The sequence below is a fragment of the Myodes glareolus genome, chromosome 1 (assembly GCF_982192425.1).
Source record: "Myodes glareolus chromosome 1, mMyoGla1.1, whole genome shotgun sequence".
Taxonomy (NCBI): domain Eukaryota; kingdom Metazoa; phylum Chordata; class Mammalia; order Rodentia; family Cricetidae; genus Myodes; species Myodes glareolus.
The window spans coordinates 95,370,551-95,384,167 of record NC_142026.1 but is presented as its reverse complement, the minus strand read 5'-3'; the positions used below and the strand labels follow the sequence as shown (position 1 = coordinate 95,384,167).

The window sequence follows — 13,617 nt, the reverse complement described above, 5'->3', positions numbered from 1 at the left end:
CGGGGAGTATTCCTCGCACTTTCGTCATTTGAAACTACCATTTGTCTACATCTTCTCATTAATCTTCACTAGTAACTTGCATTGTTTGAGGGATATTTCCAGCATCCTCAATGGCTTAAGGAACCTTAATCCTTAGCCATAAGCTAAAAGGGAGTAATTTCTCTTACTGAGCGCTGCAGACTTATCTGTTCATTCATATCCTATTAGGTTTACTCCTTAGTAAACCCGTACCATGGACACTTACATTTTGCCCCTTCCTGAAAGTGTTTGGCCCTCTCTTTGTCACCTATAAAGTGGACAGTGACATAGGAGAGTATCCACTGCAGGTGTACTACCAATAAAGCTATCTTCCTGTCCACGCTGGCTAGTTCTGCGTCGAATTGACACAAGTTAGAGTTATTTTTTTAGAAATCGAACTTCAATTAAGAAAATGTCCCACCAGGTTGTAGGCAAGTCTGTCGTTCATTTTCTTGACTGAAGATTGATGGGGGAGGCCCCAGTTCACTGTGGGCAATGCCACCCTTGGGTTGGTAATCCTGGGTGCTATAAGAAAGCAGGCTGAGCAAGCCATGAGGATCAAGTCAGTAAGCAGCAGCCCTCCACGGCCTCTGCATCAGCTCCTGCCTACAAGTTCCTACAACTTCCCTGGATGATAGACTACAAGCTGCTAAAGAAAATAAGCCCTTTCCTCCCCACGTTGTTTTTTGGTCATGGTGTTTCTGTCACAGCAATAGAAACCCTGAGCCTCCATCGTTCTCTCCAATCTCAAATAGAAAGAAGGCACAGAGCAGGCTACACTAAGAAGAAGAACGGCACAGGATCCTTTCGGGAAACGGGCCTATATCTGAAGGCCCTCTGTGGCCTGGCTGTCTATGGCTGTGTGGAGAATGGTACATACAGGTCCAGGCAAGAGGGAGGCAGACACTGGTACTCAGCAGGGGTGAGCAAGGACAGACACAGTAAGGAAGTGGTACCTGAACTGGGCCCTAAAGGGGTTAAGTAAGAATGGACACAGATTTAATTGTCTCTGCTATACACTGATGATTAATTCTATGCATATTGAGCATTTTAACATCTGTAGTCATCTCTCCTCCTCACATTGTACCTCGGTCCTCTCTGGATCCCAAAGGAATGTGAAGCAGACCTCACCTATTCAGGGACAAACTGCTGGGACTCGAAGGCTTAACCATCTGTCCTTCCTACGGCGTCAAGCCCAGGGCTTTGAAAAGGATGTGTGGCAGGACTAGGAAAATGGCTCAACGGCCTTGCTGCCCAAGTTTGAGGTCCTGAGTGTGTATCGCATAAAAAGTCAGGCCTGCAGCAATCATCTACATTCCCAGCGCTCCGACAGCAAGCTGGGAGCTGGAGCCAGAAGTGCAGGCATGATGCGCAGTAGCAAACAGCCAGGAAGCAACCTGTGGCTCCGAAGTGTAAGGGAAAGACGGCACTCCGACCTCCATATGCACACTATGGAGCACACATGTACACACATACACACATCACACACACAATATATATATATACACATTATATGTGTATATATTATATATATTATAATATATGCATATATATATATGCATGGAAACACTGAAAAACATCTGAGGGGAAGGGAAAAGGCAGAATGACATGTAGGGAGCTAGGAAGCTCCAACTTGGCCATTCCATTTATTTCCGCTCCCTCCTTTTCCTGTACCTTTGCTCCTTAGCTTGCCTGCCTGAAATAATGTCCTATTCCCTCCCTTTATTGCGAAAAACCCTTCCAGGCCCAATTCCTTATCCCTTCACAGCTGTTATCCTTCTGCCTGTCATCTTCTCCAGTCTCTTCCTTCCTGTGGCCCTGGTGTTTGGCTCACTGTTTAGTTGATCTCATTAAGCTTCAGAGTCAGTCTCAATGCCAAGCAGATTTTAAATTCCTCAAGGCCAAAAGCCACATCATATCTATTTGGCATGCCTCCCCTGTTGCTGCCACCCAGACATGCCCTCAAGCACAAAAGAAGCTGGCAAATATGTTCTTTCATCTGATTGTGCCAAGAAGTGCACTGGACAAAGCTAAACATCAAAGTGTTCTTTTCCAAATGACACAAATCCATTTCTTCTCAAATTTGCAGTCACTGAACCAACAGTAAGTGGCTTTACCAATCACAGAAAATAAAAATGTGTAGTTCCACAAAAGAGGATCTGCTTTATGACCTCCTTCCAGCGCTGCTGGACCAGCTACCCTGAGGGGAGGGGCTTGTCACTCCAGGGCAATTCAGTAAGGTAAATACTCAAATACTCACTGCCTACACACGGTCCCCAACAAAAAGATATTGGAAGAGGGCCAATGACCTCAAGCTTCAAAAATCAAATTTAACATGTTGAAATGAAACTGTACTTCTAAAACTCAGTTACTTTTCATTAACATCTATAGAGCAATTCTATGTAAATCACATTGAATCACACATTTTATGCTGAAAAGCTTTAGGATCTAAAGATAAAAAATGGATCAGAATGTGTCCCCCAAAATATTAATTTCTTTGGGTGGGGGAGGCAGATCTGGACATTTCAAACTAGTGTATAAGAAAGAATAATGGGACAGTTGAATAAAGACAGTAGGTCAGTCGTTAGAGTCTGCTGGGAACACACTTTAAGTTCTGAAAGACATCGGGTAAGCAGAGAAAGACAAAAAGAAATAAAACTGGAGAACCCAAAAGAAAACATTCTGAAGTAAGATAATTGAGGGTCTTCGGTGATTCCACGAATCAACTTCCCTTGAGAAGTGAAACTGTGGCCCGCACAGGCTCTAACTCTGTGTCAGCACTTAGAGCAACTAGGACACGGACCTCCTTTAGCCCACAGCATCCCCAAACTGGACTCATCTCAGCTGACTGCATATTTTCCACTTTCTGTAGGGAAAAAAAAACCCACACACATAAAAATCACATCTTAATCCAGAAACCACAGAATCAATATTTTTGAAATTATCTTCTTAAACAAAATGAAAAATCTTGACATTGTTTCTAAAAACTATTATTATTGGGTTTTTTTGTTTGTTTTTAACCATAAAGACTGCTATAAGGGGGCTGAAGAGATGGCTCAGAGGTTAAGAGCATTACCTGCTCTTCCAGAGGTCCTTCCTGAGTTCAATTCCCAGCAACCACATGGTGGCTCACAACCATCTGTAATGGGGTCCGGTGCCCTCTTCTGGCCTGCAGGCACACACACAGACAAAATATTGTATACATCATATATATGTGTGTGTGTGTGTGTGTGTGTATGCTATAAGAACCCTTCAATGGGCTGGAGAGATGGCTCCAGGGTAAGAGTACTGGCTGCTTTTCCAGAGGACCTGGGTTCGATTCCCAAAACTACACAGCAGCTCACAACCATCTGTACCTAAGTTCTGGAGGATCTGACCCCCTCTTCTGGCCTTAAAAGAACATTCCTATGTGAAATTTCCAGAGTTCTTTCTGGCGTTGGCAACTTCCCTCTTGTGACCACAAGAATGGTGAAGCCCTCACGTGCTCATGTGACCGCTGAGATTCTTTTCCTCTGCCAATCTGAGTCTACCAGAGCAAAGGTGGAGATAAACCTGGCATGGTGGCATGTGCCTACAACCCAAGCACTTGGGAGCTGGAGCAAGAGGCTCAGACATTCAAGGTCATTCTCTGCTTCCCAGCCAGTTCCAGGCCACTTTGGGCTACATCTATTAAAACACAACAACCATCAAAGACAAAACAAACAAACAAACAAAGAAAAACAAAAGTCCCCGCTTAGAAATGAAGTAGAGAAAGGTATAAACCGTAAACAAAAGTCCAATGAAACAGTGGAGTCTGGTGCTAATACTATTAAAAACGACTGGAAAAAAAAAACCCACAAGAAATTAAGAGAGCTGAGATATACTATGATAAAGATGGATACAAAGACAATTTGACTGTGGCAATAATTATGCAATGTGTCTACCAGTTAACATTTGTTAGTAATAAAATGTTACTTTAACTTCTTTTAAATATGAAGAAAAAAGTTTCTATGAGGAAGAAAATAAAGCATAGGGTCCGCAGCATCTCCAGTTGATACTAGGCTCTAGCAAAAATGCTATGAAAAACTGTAGCGGCAAAAACCTTTCACTCAAAATGGCGAAACTGACCATTTTTCTTACATCCCTGTAAATAATTCATTTTTATCTTCTCTGAATTTCAAGAAGTCACGGCTCCAGAGCCCCGCAGCACCCATCTGCCCAAGCTGTAAACCTTTCCAGAGATCTCAAAGGCCTCCAGAAATCACCCAAAAGGGTAAAAAGCACTAAGCAAGCCTCGCTGTGATGAACAGAAACCCCTCCTGCTGGCCTCGTGGCTGTTTCCCCTTGTCTCTCCTAGGGGAAGATGGAAAACAGCTGTCCAGTTTCCCTCAGACTCCTTTGTCCTTCCTGCCTGGCCCGTCCCATAGCGTAAGAGAAGTAGAAACACAGCAGGTGATTCCAGAGGCCAGCTGGCCCCTGCCTGATTTGTCCTTGTGGCTGGAGAAAGGAGCCCCCTTTACTCCTCCCGCAATGATGTCACTAACCTGCTAGAAGAAAGGTTCTCCAGAGGCGGCATGGAATTCTAGAAATCCACCTATAGATATAGCCGAACAATAAAAGCAACTTACAGTCAGCATTGTGCCCTGGGATCTGATTTCACTCCGGATCTGATCCGTGCATGTTGGTTTGGAGTGAAGTTTGGCACAGACTATGTTTGATCTATATCAGTGACTTCTGCTCCTGGGTTTCTTGTCACTGGCCGCCTCTGGACATAAGTGGCTTTAGAACTGTCTTTCTATAGCCCAATCTAGAAGAGAACTCTGCCATTTCTCTCGGTCATTCCGAAAGGGAGCAATCTCTTTGGCGTTAAAGACATGATCTGAAAATTGCTGTGTTTATGAACCCTGGAGTTGTCAGCAAACACCCTCGCCTTCTAGCCGCCCCAGGAACAGGAAAGCCAGTGCCATCACCTGAGACTTAATCTAGACAAACAAGTTGGTGAGCACAAACAATCCGTCACAAATTCTTTTTAGGATTTATAAGATCCTGGTTCAACTTTCCCAGAGAAGCTTCCATGTGTGCTAGTGTGCTACATGCCTTTTATTAGCATCCTCCGCATTGCACACCTACTGTTCTCGCACATGAAAAAAATGTAAACACCTGATTTGATCAACAAATACGGCTTTACAACCCTATGGCATGTGTGGATGCCGCGCCCATCTCAAGCAGAGTCAAATGATAGATAGCTCTTTAAATTGACTGGGGCCGATTCTTTTTTTTTTTTTTAAAGTCTTTTATCTTTGTGTTTAATTTTGACTTTTTGAGATGGGTTCTTGCTATGTAACCCCGGAAGACTTTGAGCTCACTACTTGCTCAGGCCTGGAACTCAAGGCAATTCTCCTGCCTCTGCATCACTACCATGCCAAAAGGTTTTCATTTTTGCTAGTATAGTTCATTCTGCTTTGTTTATCCCACAATAACTGAGGAGGAGAGTCGCTATCAACAAATAAGCCCCCAAAAGGTTTGTTTCCGTATGCAGATATATACATTAGTTGCAAACTCCTTCTGACTGTGTCCAGGACAAAGCTGATGCAAATAGCCCACAGCAGACATGGCATATGTCTAATTAAATCTAATGAAGTCTGGGAGAGGACTCAGTACAACATCCACAGAAGTAAAAGGACCTGAGATCAGATTTCCCAGCACCCATGTACACAGCTAGTAACCCATTTATTTGTTACATTTTATAGTGAGATTTTCACTCGCCTAATAATGACTCATCTAATAAATATTCTTCAGTACAAAACACTGAAGTATAGCATGTTCATTATCAGAACTTACACATCATACTGAGCATAGAAATTCGGCTCCTTTCAGAACAGCTCAACATTTCTCCTGAGATCATGTTTCTAGATGATTCCCAGAGCACTGAAGCACGCAGAAGGAAACCCAGGGACAATCTTAACCCACATTAAAATTCAGTGTTATTCTTGAGTTAAGAACTGAACGAATGCCTCCGTTCAAGAAATAAACAGATGGCCTCAGCATCTTTTCTTCTCTTTCCAAACTAAAACTATCCTCTTTCTTTCTGACCCTAACAGACTCTGAGAATCTGTCCTCTCCGGCAGGTTTATATTTCTGTGAGCATCTGAAAAAGAATCCAGAGTTCAACCCTTCAACAGGCTGCGGCCTGTCTCCCTGTGGCAATTAAGAACACTGCTGATAGCTCATCAAGGCCAGCTGGAGACCAAAGCTAGTTCACAAGAATTGAGAATGCAGCCCAGGGGTCTGCAGGCAGGAGAAGAGGCCTGGCAGAAAGGTCTTTACCAAGCCTAGGCGGGGGTGGGGGGTGGGGGGGGTGGCAGAGCGGGGTGGAAGAGGGCAGGCTTGAGGACAAAAGTGGATCTCTAAACAGTTGCAGAAGCCTGAGAAGTCTATGAGCATTCCAGGAGCTGACAGTTCATGGGCAGTAACTACAAAATATAATAAAGCAATTTTATAGATAACTGAAATGTGAGCCTTTAGCATGTGAACTGGGAGGTACCGAGGACGAAGGAGCATTACGTGTGCGATTTATGCTTGTCTCTTTCAACTTAAGGTATGTCGCAGTTGACCTATAAAACGACCGATTGAGTTTCCTACCTTCAGGATTTCCATCTACTAAACTTAAGACAAGATACACGCCCTACCTCATGCTCCATCTCCACAAGGCTAAAATGTGAATTAGGACACATTGAGCAAAATGCAAGAGTATTTGGCTATTTGAAAACATTAAGTATGCAGAAAGCTGCCTAATCTATCGAGGACATTGCCTGTCCTTCAGCTGACGAAATGCTTATGAATTTGAGAGGAGAGTTTAGTTACCACAATTAAAGTAATGGCCCAGTATTATCCCATTGCCCAATACCTTCTGGTTTTCTTCTAATTCTGAAATGTTTTCACAATCAGCTAATCAAATCACCCTTCCACATAACACTGAGTTCTGAAACACCAAAGAGTATCAAGAAATGGCATGTGTGCTACATTTATTTATCATACGCACAGAAATATTTTCTTTGAAAAACTGGTCTAATTTTCAAAGAGAATTTCCATTTAGAATGGGACAGTGGAGAGGGTTTGGGAAACGTTCATTTCCAGTCCTTGCTACCAGCAAACAGCTCTGTACAATGTCTTGGGAGTCTGGCATTCTGACCCCTGCTTCCCACTCTGACTCTAATTCATCACATGAAATTTATGGGAAGATAATTTCCCTTGTGGGTACCCTGGGTATAGACAGCGGCTTCATTCCCATGTCCACCATGTCTACAGGTACACAGATTTGGGTTGTGCAGGTCAAACATCTGCTAGTAATTTAGTGACCTCCAGGGAGTCCACAAATCACAATAGGAAGAGATAATGTAATTCCAGTATGAGAAAATCTCAAGGCAGTAAATATACCATAGGAACAGTCTTGCCCCGTGTCGGACATTCTGTCACTAGGGTTGTTGGACACAGAAACTTCTCAGGTGCCTTTCAATCCTTCAGAAGGGCAAACACCCGGCCCCTCTCAGGATGGAGGGAAGCTTCCATTGGTGCAGTTCCCATCATCATCGGCCCCGGTTCCCCCGAAAGACCTGCCCCAAACACAACCAAGGACACCGGAAAGGGAAGACCTGTCAAAATATTTACTATATTTAGGGCTGAGACATCCTAATGACTGAAAAAAATGCTTAAATTAGGCTGTAATCAGTCATCTGATGATTTAACAGTTTTGAAAACAGTTTATCAATTCATTAACCCAAATTATTCCCCTCCTTTTCCTCCACTTGTTAAAATCATAATATTAAGAATTATGTGCTTTCTCTCATGCATCACAAAGGAACCAAGACAAGAAGAAATAAGTAGCAAAATAGTCTATCACAAATGATATAAAGAATTAAGAAAACAATAAAGCTTTGTTTCATCCCGGAATGCATTTTCACAGGTCTTAAAACTGTCTCAGAGACTGAAATAATTTTCTATAATGAGGCAGTACAAAATTCCTGTGAAGTGAAGAACTTCATCTCAGAGATAAACCCAGGTCCGGCCAGGACAGCGCTAGAACCTTCTGCACCAGACACACCATTTACCTCACTGAAATGGGCCGTACTAGCAGACTTGTGATCAGCTGCTAGGGAATACTAAAGTAAACACACACACAAGCATTGCTCCCTAAGATGATACCGACTTCACCTGGCAGATCTAACTCTTACTGTGTGTTTTCTCTCTCTTCACCAGGCCCTAACCTGGGCAGAAAGGTGAACAAACCCATCTTCACCCAGCAGGACCAGGATGAGAATCTAAAAATCCCCAGCATGCAAAGACCTTGGTTGTATCCTTTTGCCAATTTCCCTCCCCCTCAAGGTACTTTGTCTAAAAAAAAAAAAAAAAAAAAAAAAAAAAAAAAAATCTTCTACTGGGTGATTTCACTATGTCTTTTTAGTCTGGATATTAAAATGTATGCTGTAGGCCAGTGTTTTCACTTAATTATTGAAACTGAAAATGATTACATAGCCCTGTCAGTGAGTAAAACGGCTCTTCCAACAGGAAAGTTCTCTAGGTTGCTTAGTCATGTATTTTCCTTTACTACAGCTGTAGAAATTCCAAGAAATCTGGGGCTATCTCTTGGGTGCACCCCTGCCTGTTCCCCCTAGTAGCTTGTGCTTTGGCTAAGCCCCTCCTGAGGGTAACATCACATATTAGATCCAACTTTTTCTCTCTTTTTGACTGAGATAGACTTCACTACACTTAAAAGAAAAAAGACGGGAGGAAGGGGGTGACCATATCTATGCAGGAAAACAGTATGCATGAGCAGTCAGGTGACCCCGTTTTTTTTTCCACACATGTTATGTTCTGTAATTCTCTTTAGTGGTATAGTGTGAAAGCGTCTACAAATATCTAGCCCAAATTTTTCATCTCAAGAACTGGTACTGCTCTTGCATAGGACCAGGGTTCAGTTCCCAGCTCCCGTATTAGGAAGCTCCTCACAGCCTGTAAGTCCACTTCCAGTGGATCTGACATCCTTCTCTGACCTCTGCGAGCATTCAGATGCACATGCACATCTTCCCAGACATATCATTTAAAAATTATAATAATAAATATTTTTTTAAAAAAATCACCTCATGAATACTATCATTTATTAAGGAAATGTGAAAACTGAAGAAAACAAAATTATTAAAGGTGTAAACTCTGTAACATGAAAGATAATGAAATATTTCTAGGGAGAGGTTCTTTCTTCCTTAATAGATCGTTGACTAAGCAGCAATTAACACCAAATGATTTCAAGAATCTACTAGGAAGTCCCTAGAAACCAACGTGTCAATTCCTGACCTAAAGAATTCCAGGTAAATGAGGCTGGTTTCTTGGTTTGGAAGCAAGGGATTGGGTTTCATTATGAACGCCAGCTGGCCTAAGCTGACTCTGCTGCCTCAAAGGAGAGATGAGAAACTTGTCAGGTCACAGCTTAATTCATATCCAGTCCCAGACAGATTCTGATGCCATGTGGCATCGCTTACAGCGCTCCCCAGCCCAATTCAAGCTCCTCCACCTCCGAAACACGCACAGACAGACACAAACAGAGACACACAGACACACAGATACAGACACACACACACACACACACACACACACACACACCCGACCCACCCGCGGGGCCGGCCCAGGCGGCTTCTGGCTGAGGTTACCCAGCCACTCCGGGGTATTGATGAAGTGCAGGGGCGCTGGAATCCTGCGGCTGGGGGTGGCTCAGTACCGGCTTTCCGGACTTCTGCGGTCCTGAGGTCGCACAGGCAGAGCCAACAAGAGCGCTCACGACCACCACCATCCCTGGATAATTCGTGTACAAGGGGAATGGGACACGCGGCTGTGCCACCCAATCCCGCGGGAGCACGGGAGTCTGGGGGCCCGTCCAGTCCCCGCTATTCGCTACAGATCTCCGGGCTGCTGTGGAGCCGGGCTCGGTGGTGGGCTCTCGGATGGGAGACCGTGGTGCCAGGCGAGCGGGCCCGGGTGCACAGCCCACGGGGAATCCGCACACAGTGAGACGTGGCTCTAGCTGCCTGGCAGGGACCCGTCCCGCGCAGGAGGGAAGCTTCTCTGCTATAGATCCACGGCGCCCCCGCCCCAGCGCCCCGATCTCCTCCCCTGTACCGCTCTCCCCCACTCACCGCTCGGTCCTTCGGGGCGTCTTCTCGCCGCGTCCCCGCGGGGCGCCCAGACTCCGGACCCTTGGAGTCCGGCCCTCAGAGCGCACGCCGAGCCATCCAAGCCCAGGGCGCCGCGCCCGGGTTGCTCCGCTGCAGCCTCCGGCGGCCGTGCGGACGGGGCGGGGACCGTCGGCGGAGGGCGGGCCGCGGCAGGGCTCGGCCTGGGGCGGAGGAAGCCGCAACGTCAGCAGAGCTGGGGAAGCGACGTTGGGAAGGGGGAGAACAGGACCCCCGGGAGGCCCAATCTCGACCTCAGCCCACGCTCCCCCTCCGCGGTCCCAGGACCCGGTTCAGCCTTCCCGCAGCCGGGATCAAGACCCCACGCACCCTGTCCTGTCCAGCCGCTTTAACTCCTGCTCTGGTTTCTCGGGACCTGAGCTTCAGGTTCCACTCTGGAATCGCACCCAAAGAAAAGATAACTTCTGGAGGCCCGCGGGGGAGGGGCCGATGCGTTTGTAAAGAGCTGGAAGAGGAAAGCTGAGAATTTAAAGAATCCCACTCCCGATGCTAGTGCCCAATCCCCTCCCGAGGCTCCAAAATAGTTACACTCCAGTTGCCTTCCCCCTCCCCTCTTTCCTGAATTCAGTTTTACTCTCAAAGAGAAGGGGGGAAATCACCTAATCTGAAGCAGTTGTCGCCTAGAGTGGAGCTACAAAATACTGGGACTCCTACCGCACCGCGTCCAGCAAGCTGAACTGATTTTAATCAGCAAAGATAAAGGGTTGGGGCAGACCACTTGGAGCTCGCAGCTCACTATGGAAACTTTATCTTATCTCTTGGACGTGTGTGTGTGTGTGTGTGTGTGTGTGTGTGTGTGTGAGAGAGAGAGAGAGAGAGAGAGAGAGAGAGAGAGAGAGAGAGAGAGAGAGAGAGAGAACAGACAGACAAAGGAGAGGGAGCGCTCATGAAAAGTAGCCATCCAACTTGGCCTTCTAACCAGTTCAGGTAGGGCAGAACCTCCTCGTTCAGATAACCTAGTAGAGCTAGATTCTAGGAAAGGGCATGGCAGGTGTGTGAGTCACTCACTGTTTCACCAGAATGGTTTGTTTTACTCAGCAGCTAGGCTCTCTCCACCTTTGCTAGGGAAAGATTTGAGACCTGAAAGACAACCACACTGCTCGGAAAGATTCTGAATTTTGCAATCAAGGGAGCTTCCTCACCACAGATTTAAAAAGAAAGGGAGTACTACTGTTGGACTAGCATGCTAACTTAAATAGATCTCCGATTTGCATAAATTTCCTAGTATTTTAGACGTGGCCTGTGGGGAGGAGAAGGAGCAGGCTAGTTTACTAATAGCTGTGAATTAATATTCAAATCCTGCTTGGAAATCCTTGGAAAACTAAGTCACCTACAGAGCCTGTATCTCATCTGTAGGATAAAGTTATTATAATAGCTCCACCGATACAATAAAATGACTAATATTTATTGAAAGTTTGCTCTATTTCAGGCACTCTACTAAGGTATTTATTTTAGTGGGATGAATTGTATCAGTGCCTAGGTGTAGTATATTGTCGGGAACTGTGAACCCCCCAGATCCTGAATTTCTGGTAAACAACTTGTAAGGCTTGCAGTTGCTCTGAGCAGGAGACCCTCAGGAGTTCCTGATGGCAGGGGAGTGGTTTCTGGTGGGTTTGGCTGGGGCGTGGCTGTCAGTTAAGTACCGGTATATAAGCTGCCCCTGGGCACAATAAGGGGGACATTCTTGTTTCAAGGATGACCCCTGTCCCCCTGTTCCCCCTCTCTGTCTCTGTCTCTGTCTCTGTCTCTCTGTCTCTCTGTCTCTCTGTCTCTCTGTCTCTCTCTCTCTCTCTCTCTCTCTCTCTCTCTCTGTGTGTGTGTGTGTGTGTGTGTGTGTGTGTTTGTCTTTGTGTGTTTCAGTATCCAGCCCTTGCCAAGCTCACGAGCAGACGGGCGTGGTGCGCTACAGTATATAATTCTGAGTTAGTTTCCATTTGTCTTCTCGAAGTGGAAAACGACTTTAGAGAAAACATCTCGTTTAACTTGTAGTCACTGACTCCTCCAGCTAGTATCTTAGGGTCATTAAAAAATTTTAATAAACTCTTTCTAATGGAACCCCACACCTGGTTGATGACTCAGATCATTGATCATGATGTGACAACAGGATTGAAAATTCTTCAAAGAAGGTAGTACCCACTGCCATGTTCTCACCAACCCCCATTTACCTTTGATTGTTGTGATCGCTATGGAGATCTAACTATGGATGACATTGACTTGGAAAGAACCCCATGGTACCTCTCAATAGATTTACACTTCTGTTTTCTGGAGTCCATAGGCCATAGTATGTGTGTGCTTAAGTACATGTACATGTTTGTCTTCCTGTGTGTATATGCACGTGTCTGCAGGTGACCACAGAGGCCAGAAGGGAGCACTGAATCCCCTGGAGTTGGATATAGAGTGGTTGTGAGCTGTGTTGGTACTAGGAGCTGAACTTAGTTCTTCTGTAAAAGCAGTATGCACTCATAGCCATACTCTCCAGCTACAACATGTCTATCTTTGCTTCTACAGGAGAATGCTTCAGTTTGTCTGAATACTTACCCATCTCTGTCAACTTTCCCTTGTCCAATGTCCTTCTTAAAACCCGGTCCCTAGAACTGCATCCAAAATTTCATTTTAAAGTCAGAGTAAAAAGTTATCTAATGGCTTTGTTCTGAAGTGTATCCTTGACACATTGACTTTTGTATTACCAGTCACTGACGTTTGGGTTTGTTTGGGGCTCTTGTTTTTATTTTTCCCACAGCTATTGCTGCCACAGGCTTTCATCAGCTTACATTCACTGCAACTTGTGTCTAAACTCCCATATTATTCTATTGAGTTCTACTGTGTTTAATTTCTCGATTCTATAAGCTTGTTGCATGCTCATTCATACTAACAGAATGGTTAATTCTGTTACAAATGCTGCCCAGTTGTAATATAGGTCTGTATTCTACATCATCATGTAAGTTCTCAGTGATCTTCCATTTCCAACTGATGCTGAATTTAAGTGTTCTTGCTGAGCATTTTATCACTGAAGACCCACATTACCTGCTCATATTTTCTTCTCTTGCTGAAAGACATCAAACATGGGAAATTAGCAGGCCATCTTTATAGATCGGCCTCCAAGATGAGGAATTAGGGGAAGGAGACCTTGTCTTCTCAGATGCAGCTTCAAGTGACAGCATATGGCCTCTCCATCAGAAGTTTGCTCTACTGCCGGTATAGCAACACTGTCAAAAGGAAATGACTACTTAGTGAGTTCTTGATAAGTCTACTAAATTGCCTCTGTACCAGGCTTTTTCTTTTGAATCACCAACAAGCTCCCAAATCAGGACACTGAGACTTAAGATTAGTTATGACTGTTCTGCCTTAGCTTAGGCTCATTTCTTGCTAGCTCGGATAA

The 13,617-nt window shown here is 45.0% G+C and overlaps 1 protein-coding gene across 1 annotated transcript in view; it reads right to left on the bottom strand.

Moving 5' to 3' along the window:
• The window catches only part of Dse (dermatan sulfate epimerase), a 56,471-nt gene extending 46,142 nt beyond the window's left edge, over positions 1-10,329 (bottom strand). The window contains exon 1 of the mRNA XM_048425134.3: positions 10,182-10,329. The gene's annotated coding sequence lies outside the window, so the exon portion shown is untranslated. The remainder of the gene's footprint in view (positions 1-10,181) is intronic.
• Between the last annotated feature and the right edge of the window lie 3,288 nt (positions 10,330-13,617).